At 40.5% G+C, this 16,312-nt stretch overlaps 1 protein-coding gene across 2 annotated transcripts in view; it reads left to right on the forward strand.

Moving 5' to 3' along the window:
• Window positions 1-16,312, forward strand: part of FANCB (FA complementation group B) — a 110,195-nt gene that overhangs the window by 25,799 nt on the left and 68,084 nt on the right. Inside the window, exons 11-12 of one of the 2 annotated variants that reach the window (XR_008552041.1) lie at window positions 13,813-13,956; window positions 15,609-15,726. The gene's annotated coding sequence lies outside the window, so the exon portion shown is untranslated. Of the gene's footprint in view, window positions 1-13,812; window positions 13,957-15,511; window positions 15,566-15,608; window positions 15,727-16,312 lie in introns of those variants that run through there. The other variant, XR_008552042.1, reaches the window with a different exon arrangement.

The following is a 16,312-nucleotide window of genomic DNA, read 5'->3' on the forward strand; positions in this document are numbered from 1 at the left end:
CTATGCAAAACTTTGTTTTCTTTTTGTCTAAAAGTTGGTCAGTGCCAGATACTGAGAGATGTCCCTATCATCCTCGTGCTCAAAGTTGTGAAAACATCACTTTCCTTTCTAATAATTTGCAACTGAAAGTTCTTCCTTAGTTGCCCCAACTGAAGAACTTTAGGCTTTTGCTCCGAAGACAGTATGGAAAGAATGCTCTCTACAAACAGTGCACTTATCGAATTCTTCAAGGATTTGTTCTTTTTTCCCCTTTGGAGTTTCCTCTATTTGTTACTCTGGTTGCTCACTGCACTTCCTCAACGAATTAGCCCTCACCTCTTAAATACTACTGTGTTGAGTATCTCCACAGTGCTAGTGGTCTGGCCTCTTTCTACAACCTTACTTCAGTAATCCTTTTTCTTTCAGTCGGGTTGCAGCCACTATTCAGGTAGTGAGCGTCCGTTAGGTCCCTTGGTGTTAAGAGCTTTGTTGTGCTTCTCCTGTGAAAAATTAAACAATGTGTTTGCATAGGATTGTGTGTGGATGGTTGTATCAATCTGACCTTCAAAATATCTTCTAATTTTGCCAAGGTGTTTTCATCTCCATTGCTACCTCATTATTCCATGCTGCCATTACTGTTTACTTGAACTATTTCATCAGCTCCCCAACTTGTCTCCATGTTTTCACTCTTGCTGCCTTTCAGTCCTCTTCTGGAAACAGCCACCACAGTTGTCAAAGTACAAATCTGGTCTGAAAATTACTGTTCACCATCTTTGTAATGTTTCATTGTCGTTCAGTGGCTTCCCATTACTTTTAGACAAAAGGTCAGAATCCATAGTGGCATATAAGGTGTGGTTTCATCCGGCCTACCTCATGAGCCTACCTAGTATTCACTCCTGTCTTCATGGGCACTAGTCATTAGCAGCCTATCAGTTCTTCAAGTACAGCATTCCCATTATCTACGCGCTTCCCTCCATTCCTGCTCTCCCATTCAGCTAGTTCATGCCCATTCATCCCTCCCAATCTCAGTTTTTATTTATTTATTTATTTATTTATTTATAAGATTTTTATTTATTTATTTATTTATTTGTTTGTTTTATTTATGCAAGCACTGGGTACAGTCAGAAGCGCAGGAGGGTGAGAGAATTCACCAGAGCCAGAGCGGGGAGCAGAGCAGGCAGAAGGACCGAAGTACACTGCTGAGGGGAGCAGCGGGCGGCAGGAGAGGTCTGCGCGCCATGTGGGACCCTCCTCCGGTGGCCGGGGAGCAGCCAGGGATCGAACTGGCGCTGCAGAGGCTGCGGGCAGCTTCGCAACCCAGCCCTCAACTGCTGCGCCACCGGGGAGGCCTCCAATCTTGGTTTTTAATTCACTTTCTCATGGAAACCTCTGAGCTTTCAAGACCAAGTCACATCCTCCCAGCATACACTTTTGTGGCACGTTATACTTCTTTCTAATAACCATGATTATAATTTAATAACTAGCTATAAGCAGGTGCTATAATTAACTCCAATTTGAAGTCAGCAGTTGGCTCCAAAATGTAAATCTTTCAGTACTGTTAACTTCTCTCAGGGCCCTTTTTCTGTCTTGATAACTTTCATGTCCCATCTAGTATAGTGCATTGTACATAATTAACACTGATCTAATAGTAGTATATTTTTTTAAAGAAGAAAACGCGAATGAATGAAATGTAGTTTTAAGAATTCAAGTAAAGGGACAACCTTGGGGTGTTTGTGTGTGTGTGCGTGTGCATGCATGTGCACGTGTGCATGAGTGTGTGTATGCATGTGCACACTTGGAGGGGGGTGGAGATTTTCCATATTATGTATCATGTTAAGGAGGTTGTACTTAATTCTCAATCAGTGTTTTCCAGACTTTGACCACATGGGTGAGTATGGTTTTAAAAATTGGGGAGAACAGCATAGATTTGTCTTTTTGCTTTGTAAAATAAGGACATTTAAAAAGTAGCATGAAATAATATATTGACACAAGATATATCATAGAATGAAGGTAATTTAAACTGAATACATTTGATTTCATGAAAACAGTTACCACACTTGCTTTTCTTTTCCCCCAGTCTTACTGTGCAAACACCCTAGCTGAACTTACGGACTTGCACTTGTCAGTACTTCAAGGGTTAGGAATCATAGATGGAAAGTTTTGAAGGAATTTGTGTTGGCAAGTGTATGGTCTGATTTTTAAGTTACATGGGTGGTGATGTTAGCTCTTTGGAGGCTGGACTATAAAGGACAAAGAGTAAACTCTAGAATAGCTATGAGGGTGCTAGGGTAGTCTAGGTGAGAGATGGAGTATTGATTTAAATTGGCAAAGGTAAAAGGAAGAAATATATTGCAGAGATATTTAGCATTTGTGATCAGTGGAATTTTAAAAAGTTGGGAACCACTTGAGTTGCATGTATCTGTACATACACACACACACACAAGACAAGACAAGATTAGTCCTAGATCTGAATCAGATTGGGCAAGTGTAGAACATAGCTGTATGAATTTTTCAAAGCTATAAATGTGATTCTGGTGCTCACCATTAGTTAAAAGCCATAAGTAGATTTTCACTGAAAGGAATGTTAGTAGTCAAGGGAGACTACTATTTTGCATTAATGATAGAAGGTAGGGAGAAGAGTAGCTTAAACTCCTTCAATGAATTTACCCCTTTTATGAAAAGGTTTTTTTTTTAAATGGGCTGAGCTTACTTTAGTAAATGAGCTGAACTTGGTGAAAGCATTCTTCTTTCCCTACTTTCAAACAGTCTTTCTGGCACATCTCTATAGCTTCTCTGGTATTTTTAGGTACTGAAGAACAATCTCGTTTTCAGGTATTGAAAAGTTCTATCTGTCATCATGAAATGAGTCTACATAAGAAAGCAAATATGTCACAATTAGAGTAACAACAAAGAGGTAGGAAATCATGCTTATGCATATCATGGAAAAACAGCTGATAAAGACAAAGTTAATGCGAAAATTTTAAAAGTTGTTAGAGAAGAAAGACGTTAACTTCAAAGAGCAACAACAAAACTAATAGCCACTGTCTTATCAATCACCACTGAAATCAGAAACAAATGGAATTCCTTCTTTAAACTGATAATTAAAAATAACTGATAGCTTAAATTTTGTGGTTAGCAAAAACATGCTAATAAATGAAGATTAAATAAAGACATTTTCACACAAAGACTATGAGAATTCATTGTTAACAGGCCTGCTCTACAGGAAATATTAAAGGAATTCATTCAGGCAGGAATGTAATGTTGAATGGAAATATGAAAATGCAGGGGGAAATGAAAGACATGAAAATATGCTTGGAACAGCAGCTTCTATATGAAGATATATAGTAAGTAAATATAAATGAATAAATACAAAACAATATTGTTTTGTCTTGAGCTAAAGTGATTTATCGAATTAAAATGCATGCCATTAGGGGAATGATATCACCAAAATAGTGGAGTATGAGACTCCAGCCTCCATCCCACCGCAGAGAACATCAAGTAGACAGCTATGCACAGATGAAAATAGCTCTGGGAGAGTTCAGGAGTCCTCTTAAGAAACTTTGCAATATAGTGGAGAAAAAAAAAAGGGGGTGGGGAGCGCTTAGGAAGAACTGTTTCATTTTGCCTGTATTATCCTATCTCCCAGAGAAGTGTTGCTCAATGCCAAGAGCGAACTCCCTGGCCCAAGATAGTGGCCAGCTTTCCCACCCTTTCAGAGCACTGCACAGAAGACCCACTTCAGTTTTACCCCACCCACAGACCAGCACTGCTGAGACGCTAGAAATGGGTAGGAACGAGAAGGCCTGAGGCCACAGGTATCAGCCATGCAGTGGGGGAGGGCATGGCCTGCTCTGTAAAGGACCCCAGCAGCTTCCACCACTGAGGACCTCAACAGCCTTTCCAGATGCTGCAGATTCCTTCATCATTCATCACAGGACCTCATCACAGACTCGGGTGACTGCTCCATCGAGGATCCTAGCAGGTTTGACACTAAGAAATCCACAGCCTGGACTCACTGTGGACCTCCTGCAGCTTTTGCCAATTAGAACCTTACAGGTTTTTATTTTTGTGGACATTGGCTGCCTGAGTCTCTCTATACTACTCCATCCAGCCATGTTACTGTGGAGCCCAAAACCTAGGATCTGGACTGGCAAGCAGGTATGGCCTTGCTGTGGCCATGCAAGTACTGAACATCAGCTTAAGTCTCTTCAACAAACCCTCATCACCATGCACATGTCTGCAGCTAGCCCCTGTAGACACATGAGCTCATGTCAAATGTCCAGCCTAATAGCTGCTTATTCTACTCCTGGATATAGCCTGACACCTGTCACAGCCTCCTCTGCTGTGCATGCACTCAGAGCTGTTTCCTACAGCCTTGCGCTCTAACTCCTGTCACCAGCCTCCATCACTGCATGTGGTGTGTGTACCCATAGCTAGCCCCTGCCATCACATCTGACAGCCCAGGCCCGTATAGCTACTCATGGTCTTGGATCTGGCCCTACCTCCTGTCGCTAACCTGCCTCATTGCATGTGCCAACAGCTAACGCCTGCAGCCATGCACCTTCACCTCCCAAGTCCCAATCCCTGTAATTGGTGTGGAGTGCTGTTCATACTCCCATGCATACACAGGAATGCGTAACTATAGTCAAGGCCCTCAAGGCTCCTTAAAAGAGCAACAACATAACTAATAGCCACTATCTTATCACCACTGAAATCAGAAACAAATGGAATTCCTTCTTTAAACTGCTAATTAAAAATAACTGGCCCACAGATCTGGGACCAGATCTGGCCTTGACTCCTGTTACTGGCTGCAATGTCATATGTGTGCCCAAAACTAGTCCCTGCAGACACGTGAATGCTCATCAACAACCAGGCCCCTGTAGATCTGTGTGGGTCCATATCCAGCTCAAATCCTGCCACTGGCTTGTACTGCTGATAAACCCACAACAAGCACCTGCTGCCTCACACCAGCAGACTTCCAGCCCCCACTCCTGTCACCAGCTTTTACTGCTCTGTGCATGGCCATGGCTAGTCCCTGTAGCCATATGAGTGCACACTGACAGCAAAGGCTCTCACAGCTGCCCATGAACCAAGAGCTGGTCCTGACCTCTGTCACAGACACACACCTCTTGATAGGCTAGTAGCTAGGCCCTGCAGCTGCATTCCTGTATGTTGCTGGCCCTAACATGCATCATTGATCCCTACTGCTGTACGTGAACTTGGGTCTAGCCACTGTAGTTAAGTGAAGGCCGGAAGCCATCCCTGACTCCAGTCACTGGTTTGTACTACCACTTTTGCCCAAAATAGCCCCTACAGATGTATATCTGCACAACTATGGCCCCAACTCTCTTAACCAGGCTCCACTGCCATGCACGTGCCTGTAGCAAGTCCCTGCAAGGGCATGCTGATAGCCAGGTACACTGCAGCTGTTCATGTGTCCATCGTTGGCTTTACCACTATGTATGTGCATACAGCCAGCCCCTACCACCACTCAGGCACCTGCATTAAGTGCTCACAGCCACGCATGTACATGCCAATGTTTCTTGCTAGAACTGCCGTTACCCCTGTCCCTTATTGCTGGACCTGGAAGCACTAATGAGGACCTCCAAATTCATTCTAGCAGCATTGCTGACCCTGCAGCTTTCACTGCCAAGTATCATGCAGTTGTTAGTGGTGTAGCTATAGATGCCTAAGCCTATGAGGCACCACATATGCCCACACTTGACACCCCACATCAGTAGGCCCACAGCCTAGTACAATGCAGTATGATTCAGCATTCCCTGACCCACAGATGAAGGTCTTTTCTTACTAAAGTTTGTCCATAAAGTCTGCAAAAGGTGACTGCTTAAAGTATGCAGGCACATAAACAAGGCTATATGGGATAAGAAGATTTAAGAAACTGATACCATGAAAAGAACACAGTATTCTTCCAGTAACCAAACCAAAAGTAACGACGATCCACAAATTGTGTGACAGAATTGAAAACAGTTGTTCTAAAGAATGCCAAAGAGCTGCAAGCAAGCATAGATCAACTATTTAACAAAACCAGGAAAACAATACAAGAACAAAATGAGAAGTTTAACAGACAGAAAATGTAAAAAGATCAAATTTTGGAACTAAGAAATATAGTGACTGAATCTTAAAAATTGTAATAGGAAGCATTAGCAGCAGACTTGATCGATTAGAACAAAGCATCAGTAAGCTAGGAGACAGGTCATTTGGGATTATATAGCCAGAGTGAGAAAAAAATGAAAAAAATGAAGAAAGCCTTTGAGAATAGAAACTGTCATCCAGTGAAAGAATTTTTGCATTATGTAATCATAGAAGGATAAGAGTCAGAGAAAGGAGCAGAAGGCTTATTTAAAGAAATAATGACTGAAAACTCCCAAATCTGGGTAAAGATATGGACATCCAGGTGCATGGAGGTCAAATGTCCTGAATCAGTTTCAACCTCATAAACACTTCGCTGAGACACATAATAAAGGTGTCAAAAATCAGAGACAAATAGAGCATCTTGAAAGTAGTAAGAGAAAAGCTCCTCACATATAAGGGTACCCTCATAATTCTATAAGCATATTTTGTAGCAGAACTTTTGTAGGCAAGGAAAGATTGGGATGATATATACAAAGTGTTGAAATAAAATAACTGGCAATTAAAAATACCCATCAAGGTCCTTCAGAATTGAAGGATAAAGATATTCCCACAAGAAAACAAAGCTGAAGGAGTGCATCACTATGAGAAATATTAAAGGGAGTCCTTCAAGCTAAAAAGAAAGGACACTCACTAGTAACATGAAATTATATAAAAGTATAAAACTCACTGGTAAAGGTAAATATAGCATAAACTCAGAATACACTAATGTTGTGATGGTGGTGTGTATATCACAAAACCTTAGGATGAAGGTTAAATGACAAAAGTATTAAAAATAACTATAGCTATAATTATTTGTCAGTGGATACAGAATATAAAAAGATGTAAATTGTGACAGCAAAGGTATAAATTGGTGTATATCAGAGGCTGAAGGCTGGAATAATAGAAATAGTGATAAAAGTTATAAAATTTCATTTATAAGATTAATAAATTCTGAAAGCTAATGCACAGCATGCTGACTAGAGATAGTATATACTTGAAATTTGCTAAAAGAATCTATCTCAAGTACTTTCATATAGGTAGCTATGGGAGGTAATGGATAGGCTAATTAGTTTGATATGGTAATCTCTTCACAATATATGCATATATCAAAACATCACATTGTACACCTTAAATATACACAGATATTTGTCAAAAGATAAATTAAAAAATATAAGTTTTTTTTTTTTTTTTTGTGGGACCCTCGCCGGTGGCCAGGGATCGAACTGGCGCTGCAGAGGCTGCGGGCAGCCTCGCAACCCAGCGCTCAACCGCTGCACCACCAGGGGAGGCCCTAAAAATATAAGATATGACAATCAAAACATTCTGGAGGACAAATGTATTTTAAGTTATTAGATTGTTCATGTATTAGGAAAATGAAGAAATACCAATTTGCATTAGGATCTAATAAGCCAAAAATGCATGTTTTAATCTGTAAGTTAAAAACTTCACGTTAATAGATGTCTGTACAGCATAGCACATCCACTCATAGATACTTCCTTAAAATAAATTTTAAAATATACCCACAGAAAGACCAGTTCATGGAGCTTTATTATAATAAACCCTTAATAATAATAAGTCCTTCAATAGGAAACTAGGTAAACATATTGTGGTATTATATCCCTACCATGGAATACTACTCAGAAATAAGAAGGAACACTCACATGGATTAATCTCATAAATATAGTGTTAAAAAAAATCTTTAAAAAGTAATTATTTGCATGATGTTCTAGAACAGACAAAATTAATCTATGCTTGGGAAAGGTGCTAACTAGAAAGAGGAATGGAAATTTTCTGGGGTGACAGAAGTATTCTGTCTCTTGATTGGATTGGTAGTTCACATAAGTGTTTACACTTGTCAAAAGTCATCAAACTATACCTTTAAAATGTATGCACTTTATGTAAATTTACCTTAATAAAAATAATTGATAAAGCATCAATGTAAGGAAAATGTAGCAAAACTTTTATTAATTAAAAAGGAGGTAAGGAGGGAAGTAGGAACCTAAGCTAGATGGGTCAGATAGAAAACAAACAGTAAGCTGGTAGATACAAATCCCACTTCAGCAGCAGTTGTATTAAATGTAAATGGGCTGAATATGCCAGGTAAAAGAAACAAGTCGTCAGTGTTTTTTGTATATTTCTTTGTTTAGCTTTGTCTGTCCTGAGTCAATGGATCAGAAATAGCTGAATTAAAGCCAATGAATTACCAAAGTATTAGTAAAAATTTATTGTGCACATACCAAAAAACAGTTTGCAAATCAGGAGCATTCAACCCAAAACATGGAGCGAGGGTCAGGGTAGATAGGTAGGAAGCAATTTAGTGAGAAGGCAGTGGCTATTCTTCACAGTGATTAGATTTTCTAAAATAGTAAGGAATTGGTCAGTGGCCACTTCATATCAACTGTGGGAAAGAGTTTTAAGTTTTGGTTATGATTTCCAGAAGCATAAACAAGAAACAACCCAGGTCAGGTTGGTATAGCAAAACAAGCTAAATTAAGCTCTGCTTGTGTGACTGAATTGGTTTTGTGTACTCAGGGAATTTTCAGGACACCACTTCACTGGTGAGTGGGGGAGGCAGGAAAGACAGGTAAAACTGGAGAACTAAATATTCACCAGAATGTCTTGTAAAATCATGTTAAGAGTTTTATCGGAAGGACAATAGGACACATCTGTTGTCTTAAGTAAAGAGGCAACATTTTCTGGTTTGTATTTGGAAATAATACTCTGGCTACTATTTGGAGAGTGAGTTGCAGTGGAATGGTACAAAACAGGCAGTATTAGGGTGCTGCCACAATAATCCAGTGAGAGAATTGGTCTGTCCAGGATTGTGGCAAGGCAAATGAATGGAATTGGGAAATATTTTGGCACTCAAAATGGCAGAACATTGTGATTGCTTGGATAATAGATTGCCTTTTATGGCAGATTTTGAATGGAATGCTGGTGGTAGATGGCGTCCTTGAAACTGATCTCACTATTGCATGAACTCCATTGAATTTGCTTGGTTATATAAGTATAGGAGAAGGTGCCATAATTTGGTATGGGAAAAGATATTGGCACTTCATACCTGCTTCCGAAGGTTCAAAGTTGGGGAGATCTGTAGACATAGGCTAGAAAGACCTCCTTTGAGAACTAATGGTGGAGATGGGAAGTGAGATCCTGAAAATATAATGACTGATAAAAGTGGGGTACCAAACAGGGACTGAGATGAGGGATTTGGAGCATAGTCTGCTTGGGCATAGTCTGTGGCTGGTACTGGAGGCTCCTCCTGACCTAACCTCCCTGGCTTTTGTGGCACATAATGTGGCACTCCTCACTGCCTAAGTTGGGTGCTTGGCCAGCCTCGCCAGCAGCAGTCGCCTGTACAGGAACTGTGTACAACAGCAAAATTGTGTGAGGATGCTGTCAGATGGTTGTTCCTTAGTTGGTTCTCCATTTGGCTTTTAAATGAAGACCCAAGACCATCCTTCCCACCCGGATCCCACCCCTTGGGCTGAGTAAAGCTGGAGGTCATGGTCAAGTGTGGGGAGGGGTGATATGATAGATGGTGAAGCAGGTGATACTGGTTCTAACCAGGTTTTGAGAGTGAGGGAGAAGGAAGAGTTTCTCAGGATTTTGTTTTCACGTCTGAGTCAACAATGATACTATTTCCAGACATAAGAAATTCATTTCTTATCCCTGTCTCGCGGTTAGCTAGATTTTTATATTTTTATCCAGACACCAGCCAATAACTAACATTTGCACAGTACTTTTCCATTTATTAGGAACTTTCACATATTGTCATTTATGATCCTTTCCAGTGCCCTGAGATGTCCACTAGGCAGACATGGTATTTCTCTTTTTTATGATGAGGAAATTGTAGCTCAGAGAAATGGAGTTGGTTACGCAACATAATGCAGCTAATAAGAGTTTCAGCTTTGATTCTAATTCTTATAATTCAGTAATGTGCTCCTTCATTTACTTATCCATTCTTTATTTCTTGCACAAATATTCATTGAGTGTTTCCTAGATCAGTTACTTAGTTGCTCTCTGGAGATAAAGAGGTACATGATGCACTTCCTTTGGCACGAACAGATGTGTTCACACGTAAGAAAAACAGCAGCAGATTTCTCCAAGAGAGTAGAGGTGCTTGCTGTGAGGGCACACAGTGGTCTCCACAAGTCAGCTCCTTGTCCCCAGAGGTGGTGTTTCACCTGGCATATGTAAGATGTGCAGGAGCTGCCAGGTAAAGGGGGAAAAAAAACACTGCCAGCAACTGCTTGTGCCTATTGCAAGTTCCATGGTTCTCTGATTCATGATCTTGAATGTCACAAAGAAGTATATGCTAATAAGGCAGAGTCTACCTTTTAAGAAAATTTGGGGAAGAAAGAAATAGAATTGAATGGAGGGAGAGCATTGCTTTATGCAGATCATTATGCTTCATGAAAAATTTTTTTCTTGAAAGGTCTTTTTTAAAAAATCAACTATGCAATAAAAAGGAATTATGTTTCCAAGAAGGTAATTTTCTCTATTGTATTTCACCATTTCAACTCAGAATACCTTCCTCCAAATTACAAAGCAGGGGAAATAAAAGTTTTATAACTAGCAAATATAAAATTGCTATTGTTCGCCAGGGTAGCATAAAAATCTCTTGTTAGAGCAGGGGAAATATGGTGGTCCTCTTGATTCTTTCTTTTTTTTTTTAACAATATTTATTTATTTATTTATTTTTAAGGAGAGAAAGTACGTTGAACTTTTCTTTCTTTCTTTCTTTCTTTATACAAGCACTGGGTACAGTCAGAAGCGCAGGAGGGTGAGAGAATTCACCAGAGCCAGAGCGGGGAGCAGAGCAGGCAGAAGGATCGAAGGACACTGCTGAGGGGAGCAGCGGGCGGCAGGAGAGGTCTGCGCGCCATGTGGGACCCGCCTCCGTGGCCGGGGAGCAGCCGGGGATCGAACTGGCGCTGCAGAGGCTGCGGGCAGCTTCGCAACCCAGCGCTCAACTGCTGTGCCACCAGGGAGGCCCGGTCCTCTTGATTCTTAATGGAAAATATCATGACATTTCTATAGAAAGAGAAGTTATAAGTTAGACCCTTCTATACTGGTTCAGTGCGATCACTGACTCCTTTTCAAACTTGAGTGGTGGAATGTGTCATCAGTGCATATTGAACTGCAGTGTTTTCTCGATTTTCTTGTGTCTTAACTTATTTTTTTTAACAACACCACACTCAACTCACCACACACGTAAATATTGGGAGAAAAACATCAGCTTCTTGCTCAAAGCCTTGCTCTGCCTCCAGTGTTGCCGTTACTCTAAACAGGAAGATTTCCTCATCAGCAACTGCACACCCCCATCTTTTTTCCCTTTAAGTTAAGAATTGAATGATTTTGCTGTTGTTAGTAAAATGCTGGACGAGCTTTGTTAGAAGTGGTGGTGAAACTTCACAGGAATAGAGTACATTCAGACTCTCTCTCGAAGGCCAGTGGCTCTGTGCACGGCTTTTCCTCTATTGTGGCTCGGACAGAGATGCTGCTGCAGGTAGCGGCCATCTGGGGGTCAGTCCTGTGACCCTCGCAGTGCACTCCTCCAGGATGGTCCAGCTCACTTGTGTCTGGAATTTCACCCTGTTGGCAGACCTTTGTGTGGATACATGTTGGTTGAGTGAATGAATGAGGCCATGGAGCAAGCACCTGAACTGTCTGGTTCAGTCTTCTTTGTGCTTTGCAAGCATTCCCTTGAAGGCGTCTCAGTCCCTAAAAATGTGTTGTGCCTTGGATGGCCCCTGTCCTCTCATGCTGCATACCTCCTCAGGTGATCTCAGCACTCAAATGTTTTGACCTATCATCTCTGTTTTGGTGAATCCTAAATTTAAGATTTATTCTCGCACATTCTCTTCCCCCATCCTATTCCCTCCTCTCTTCTCTCATTTTCCATAATAATAAACCTTTTATATTCCTGAGATTCAGGAGTAACCTCCAGAATCCATGAACTCCTGGAAACCTCTTTGGAATTCAATTTTCCCTGTTAAATGGAGGCGGAATAGAGAACAAACAAAACCAAATCCCAAACAAAACAAGTAGTCAAGGCCAGTCCCTCTGAGGCCTCCAGCTGCAAGGGCTTCTGGATCACGTCTGTTCTTCAGTCTCCTTGGTTCTTCCTTCCAACAGCCTCTCAGTCCTGTCATGCTTCTCCCCACCCTCAGCCCCAGTCCTCATCAGTTCACTTGTCATCGACTGTCATAAACCATCCATTGGCTTCCTTTTATTCTTTATCCTTTTCTCCATTCTGTTGCAGATGAGTCTCCTAGAAATCGGTTTTTGTCTTGCTACTCTCCTTCCTCCTTGGCTGATAGCCTCGGTGACTGGCTTTGTATGCTCACTCTCATGCCGAATCGTTGTCCACCGCTAGAACTGCTCCGCCTAATACCCAAACCACCAGCCATGAGTATGGTTGAATCCTTGGAATTTATCCCATGGACCTGAGAAATTGAACTGTTAATCCATTTGCTTTTAATGAATTTGACTTTTAAATTAAAAAATTGAAGCGATTTGTCAGTGGGATGTGATTAGAAGCGGGAACATGATTGGTATTTGACTCAGTTAACGCCCACTGTTCAGTATGTTAGAAACAACTTGGATATGTGATGAAGTCACCTTTTCATTTGTTAATTTTGTAGTACCTAAATGTAGGTCAGACATTTTCAATGAATTTAGCATCCAAATTGAGATCTATCGTAAGTGTGAACCTCACATTAGACTTTAGAGACTTAGGATGAGTAAAAGAATGTAAAATATTTTATGAATATTTTTTGTATATTGAGTATATACTGAAGTAATAATATTTTGGACATGTTAAGTTAGATAAAATATATTGTTAAAATGAATTTTATCTGTAGCTTTTTGTTTATTGGGGCTACTAGAAAATTATAAATGACATGTAGTATGTTTTTATCACACAGTGCTATTCTAGAACATTTGGGCTATTTTCCTTAATCTCTTGTCCCTTCAACTTAGATTTTCCAGGACAGACTAAGTTTCTAAGATGTCCCTTAACCAGCCCCCCACCTTAGTATATAATGCATACTTGTTTGATAAGTTGTTTGAATTAATGATTTAGAAAATGTGATCTGAGCTTTCAGTTCCTCTGCAGGTTTCCTAATGTTGTGCTTTTTACCTGGAACATTTTTTTTCTTTTTGAAAGTCTACATATCAATATCTCTGGCTTCATCTCAGGGGACCTGCCCCACCCGGCCTCTGTGCTATCCTTGACCACTTGCCATGGCTTGCTGATGCTTATTTCTCAATTCCCTGAGCACCTGGGGTTCATTTTCACACACGTAGACTCATTGCCACACTCCACATGCCTTTGCATTCATCTGACTTCTAACATGTAAATCTTCCTTCTTTCTAGCAAGTTCTATCACTCCACTCAAGTCAACCAGCCTTATGCTCTCTCTCCTTTGATACAACCACCAGAGCTATACTATTATTATTACTTCTCAAGCACTACAAAGGCTCAAGAGGACCAATGGATTAATAACTCAGTATAAGAAAATTGCATTTCGTTTATGTGGACCCTAATTGTGTTACCAGATATTAAATTGGACAATTTTAATTAATTAAATAAGTTTACACTTTTGACTATGTACATTTTAATATATTTTGAATAAATATACATGAACTTACATGAATAGATTTTATTTGAATATAAATATATTTTTGCTGTAGTGGAAAAAGAAATTGCCGTGGAGTCAGCAAAACAAGGATTTCATTGTAATTCTGTCTCTCTGACCGCCTGACCTTGGACAAGTGCACTTCACTTTTCTGGAACTGACTTTCTTCATCTGGAAAACAGATTAGGTGATCCCTGAGGTATATTGCAAATCGAATATTGTATAAGTCTCTGTTGGAGATCTTTCTCAACTGCCTTACACACTATCCTAAATTTTTTAAAAATAGAACATGCTGAATAGAAATTAGCATTTTTTTAAATGTCAGAGTCATTATTAGGGATGTCAGTTATTAGGCACTGACAGTGTAATGCGGCTAAGGGCTTCCTGGGATATGTAGGGCTTCTTACTCTCCAGAGCATGCACTTTTTATTTTTTAATTATTGTCTGCCCTTTCATTTCCTTTTTTAATGTCAGGCAGTTGCCTGTCACTTATTGCTGACACTGGTCCTGTCTGTATTAATACCTTCCTTGTCCCCGTCCCACTTGATTTGGAACTTCTGACCAATGGCAATGCGAGGAAACCCAGTAATGGGAAACTTGTTTGACTATGTCGGAGATTGGTCATGTAGCCTCTCAGCAGCCATTTATTGGGCACAGGGGCTGAGAAGAAACAATTTATAAACCAGCTTAATAGCGTGGGGAAAAGGTATCTGCAGGGTTTCTGCATCCTTTCTGTACTTCTGTTTCCAGCCCCTTTCAGTTTCCCAGACAAGTCACGCGAGGAGGGCAGAGGGCCTCAGAAGAACAGTGGTTTGTCAGCACAGTGGGGAATGCTCACGGGAATGTGCAGAGACACACCTAGAACAGAACAGAAAGCCCAGAAATAGACATCATGTAGATGTAGCAACTGAGTGTATGCAGAAATAATTTCCCCAAACAGAGACAAAAGGATAGGTTCTAAAGTATCTCATTTCATTCTTACATATGCTTGGGAGCCAGGTAATATTTTTTCCCCCATTTTATAGATAAGGTCAAGAAAAGTTCAGAAACGTGCCCAATGTCACAAGGGAAATAAGTGGTAGATGTGGGGAAATTGCGTTCTCTTGGCTGTTTATCCTGTCCTCCATGCTGGGTTATGTCACGTGTTAGGTGACTGAACCCTTCCTACCTCCCTCTAGTGGTCGAAGGAAGCTACTAGAAAGTGGCGCTCAACCAGGAATAATTTAACCCCCAGGGACATTTCACAGTGTCTGGGGACATTTTGGTTGTCACAACTGGAGTACAAGGGGTGCTACTGGCGTCTAATGGTAGCAGTCGAGGTTGTTGCTACATTATCCAACAACACACGACAGTTCCCAAGAGTGATCCAGCCCAAAATGTCAATAATAGATAAAAGAAAGCTTCATCCCTCACTAATGATGTGGAGTGGAGTGATGTAAATAATGTGCCTGAAATGAAATCTCTCTTCTCTTCCTTTCTGTTGGTCACACCACTCCGAAACAAGGAGCAAGTGGGAGGAAGGCGGGATAAAGCTTTGTGTGCTTGAAAATACCTGGGAAATTTTCATTTTGTCTTTCCTATAGAAGTACAAGTAAAATCTAAACCTCTCCATATCCTTACTATTATACTATCTGTGATATTATTATATAATTACATATTGTTAACACCGTATGTTATGCTGTGTATAGTCCATATACTACTATACTGCTAATATTTGCCACCAAAACTTCTAATCCTCTTTATTTAAAAAATAGGTTTGGGGGCACCTGTCCTCTTGATATTAGGCACCGTCTTGTGACTGCATGTGAGTGTGAGGTGTGAGCAGACACCAGGTCATGACTTTCCCCACAGCAACCCTGCGAGCCTCTGCTGGTTTGGAGAAACCCTACCATCCAAGTGACCTGGAAAACTGGTGCTACGTGGAGAATAGCCGTTGTGCCCAGTTTCCTGGATCAGCTACAAACCTTATGTGAGTAAGAAATAATCTTTTGTTGTACTGCACCTCTGAGGATGTTGGAATTTTTACTGTGGCATATTCTCACTTATTCTGAGTAATCCATCAAAGTTAATTAGGAAGTACTCTGGAATTCTAGAACCCCCAGATATCTGGGATGTTGTTTCTGCTTTGGGAATCTGGATATGTTGATCTCTCACATACATATTCATTTGTATACTTTCTCAAATTCGGATTAGCTTTGAGGTTCTTGAGAAATGTTAGTCTCTAAAACTCCAGTGGTGGCAGTAGGAACCAAATGTTCTCACACAGAGCTGTTGGGGGTGTGTGTGACAAACTAGTTTTTTAAGCTTTGGAAGTATAGTTTATGTTTGAAATAATTTCTGAAATATGTCCTGAATTGTGATGTCCTAAGCTTGATGATATGTATCTGCTTATTATATAAATTCTGTTACGTAAGCGATCCTGTGAATTTTACTTAGTTTATTGAAATTTTAGATTAGAGATCATGAAAATTCTAGGACAGAGGTTATCAGGGTGACAGTTACAGTTCATACAATGAACTCTCCCTCTTCTGTTCCACATGTTTCCTCTCTTTTTC

This window comes from Talpa occidentalis, unplaced genomic scaffold (assembly GCF_014898055.3).
Source record: "Talpa occidentalis isolate TD23 unplaced genomic scaffold, MPIMG_talOcc4v2.1 talOcc4.15, whole genome shotgun sequence".
Taxonomy (NCBI): domain Eukaryota; kingdom Metazoa; phylum Chordata; class Mammalia; order Eulipotyphla; family Talpidae; genus Talpa; species Talpa occidentalis.